The sequence below is a fragment of the Arachis hypogaea genome, chromosome 20 (genome assembly GCF_003086295.3).
Source record: "Arachis hypogaea cultivar Tifrunner chromosome 20, arahy.Tifrunner.gnm2.J5K5, whole genome shotgun sequence".
Lineage (NCBI taxonomy): Eukaryota > Viridiplantae > Streptophyta > Magnoliopsida > Fabales > Fabaceae > Arachis > Arachis hypogaea.
Window position 1 is genome coordinate 107,390,460 of NC_092055.1, and position 3,090 is coordinate 107,393,549.

A 3,090-nucleotide genomic window follows, 5' to 3' on the forward strand; every position below is an offset into this window, starting at 1 on the left:
AAAACTCCATAATCAATTATTATCCGCCTGACTGAGATCTACAAGATGACCATATCTTGCTTCATACCAACAATCTCCGTGGGATCGACCCTTACTCACGTAAGGTTTATTACCTGGACGACCCAGTGCACTTGCTGGTTAGTTGTATCGAAGTTGTGAATGAAAAACAATTCATTAAGACGTGTGTACAAGTTTTTGGCGCCGTTGCCTGAGATCACAATTTTGTGCACCAAGTTTTTGGCGCCGTTGCCGGGGATTGTTTGAGTTTGGACAACTGACGGTTCATCGTGTTGCTCAGATTAGGTAATTTTCTTTTTGTTTTATTTTCAAAATTTTTTCAAAAATCTTTCAAAAATTTTCCATTTGTTTTCGAAAATTATTTCAGAATTTTTAAGAATGAATTCTAGTGTTTCATGAAGCATGTTGAAGCCTGGCTGGCTGTAAAGCCATGTCTAAATTTTTTAGACTAAGGCCTCCACATGTCAGGGAATTGCTTATATCTTCTAAAGCTTGGCTGGCTATTAAGCCATGTCTAACCCTCAGATTGGAGCTTTAGACTAAGAATTGAAGATTCATGGAATTCATATTAAAAATTTTGGAATCCTTATTTTTCTTTTTCACAAATAATTTTTGAAAAATACAAAAAAATTTAGAAAATCATAAAAATAAAAAATTATTTTGTGATTCTTGTTTGAGTCTTGAGTCAATTTTTAAGTTTGGTGTCAATTGCATATTCATCTTGCATTTTTCGAAAATTCATGCATTCATAGTGTTCTTCATGATCTTCAAGTTGTTCTTGGTAATTCTTCTTGTTTGATCTTGATGTTTTCTTGTTTTGCATCTTTTCTTATTTTACATGTGCATTTTTGCATCCATAGAGTCTAAACATGAAAGATTTCTAAGTTTGGTGTCTTACATGTTTTCTTTGCATTAAAAATTTTTCAAAAATATGTTCTTGATGTTCATCATGATCTTTATAGTGTTCTTGGTGTTCATCTTGACATTCATAGTGTTCTTGCATTCATCACATGTTTTGATCCAAAATTTTCATGCATTGCATCATTTTCATGTTTTTCTCTCTCATCATTAAAAATTCAAAAATAAAAAAAAATAAAAAAATATCTTCTCCTTTTTCTTCTCTTAAAATTTCGAAAATTAGATTTGACTTTTTCAAAAATTTTTAAAATCTAGTTGTTTTTATGAGTCAAATCAAATTTTCAAATTAAAAATCTTATCTTTTTTCAAAATCTTTTTCAAAAAATCAAATCTTTTTCATTTTTCTTATTTATTTTCGAAAATTATAAAAATATTTTTCAAAAATCTTTTTCTTCATTTTATATCATAATTTTCGAAAATAACATCATCAATTAATGTTTTGATTCAAAAATTTCAAGTTTGTTACTTACTTGTTAAGAAAGATTCAAACTTTAAGTTCTAGAATCATATCTTGTGATTTCTTGTGAATCAAGTCATTAATTGTGATTTTAAAAATCAAATCTTTTTCAAAACTAATTTCAATCATATCTTTTTAAAAATAGCTTATTATCTTATCTTTTTTCAAAATCATATCTTTTTCAAAAATTTGATTTTAAAATATCTTTTCTAACTTCTTATCTTCTTATCTTTTCAAAATTGATTTTCAAATTTGTTTCAACTAACTAACTAACTTTTTGTTTGTTTCTTATCTTTTTCAAAACTACCTAACTAACCCTCTCTCTCTAATTTTCGAAAATATCTCCCTCTTTTTCAAAAATTCTTTTTAATTAACTAATTATTTTAATTTTTTATTTTAATTTTATTCCTAATTTTCGAAAATTCTCTTTCTCTCTCATCTCCTTCTATTTATTTATTCATCTACCAACACTTCTCTTCATCTCACATCTCTTCCTCACTCACCAAAAATCCGAACCCCCTCTCTCTCTGAGTTCAGATTTTCTCTTCTTCTTTTCTTCTACTCACACAGGGACCTCTATATTGTGGTAAAAATGATCCCTATTATTATTTTTCTGTTCTCTCTTTTTCATATGAGCAGGAGCAAGAACAAGAATATTCTTGTTGAAGCAGATCCAGAACCTGAAAGGACTCTGAAGAGAAAACTAAGAGAAGCTAAATTACAACAATACAGCAAGCACCTTTCAGAAATTTTCGAACAGGAAGAGGAGATGGCAGCCGAAAATAATAATAATGCAAGGAGGATGCTTGGTGACTTTATTGCACCTAATTCCAATTTACATGGAAGAAGCATCTCCATCCCTACCATTGGAGCAAACAATTTTGAGCTTAAACCTCAATTAGTTTCTCTGATGCAGCAGAACTGCAAGTTTCATGGACTTCCATCTGAAGATCCTTTTCAGTTCTTAACTGAATTTTTGCAGATCTGTGATACTGTTAAGACTAATGGAGTAGATCCTGAAGTCTATAGGCTCATGCTTTTCCATTTTGCTGTAAGAGATAGAGCTAGAGTGTGGTTGGACTCTCAACCCAAAGATAGCCTGAACTCTTGGGATAAGCTGGTCACGGCTTTCTTAGCCAAGTTCTTTCCTCCTCAAAAGCTGAGCAAGCTTAGAGTGGATGTTCAAACCTTCAGACAGAAAGAAGGTGAATCCCTCTATGAAGCTTGGGAGAGATACAAGCAACTGACCAAAAAGTGTCCTTCTGACATGCTTTCAGAATGGACCATCCTGGATATATTCTATGATGGTCTGTCTGAATTAGCTAAGATGTCATTGGATACTTCTGCAGGTGGATCCATTCACGTAAAGAAAACACTTGCAGAAGCTCAAGAACTCATTGACATGGTTGCTAATAACCAGTTCATGTACACTTCTGAGAGGAATCCTGTGAGCAATGGGATGCCTCAGAAGAAGGGAGTTCTTGAAATTGATACTCTGAATGTCATATTGGCTCAGAACAAAATATTAACTCAGCAAGTCAATATGATTTCTCAGAGTCTGAATGGAATGCAAGCTGCATCCAACAGTACTCAAGAGGCACCTTCTAAAGAAGAGGCCTATGATCCTGAAAACCCTGCAATAGCAAAGGTGAATTACATGGGTGAACCATATGGAAACACCTATAATCCCTCATGGA

The 3,090-nt window shown here is 32.3% G+C and overlaps 1 non-coding gene across 1 annotated transcript; it reads right to left on the reverse strand.

Annotated features, from left to right (window-relative positions):
- Positions 1-2,558: 2,558 nt before the first annotated feature.
- LOC112787310 (small nucleolar RNA R71) lies at positions 2,559-2,666 on the reverse strand. The gene has a single exon (XR_003194729.1). It is a non-coding gene; the product is annotated as a small nucleolar RNA R71 (small nucleolar RNA).
- Positions 2,667-3,090: the final 424 nt, after the last annotated feature.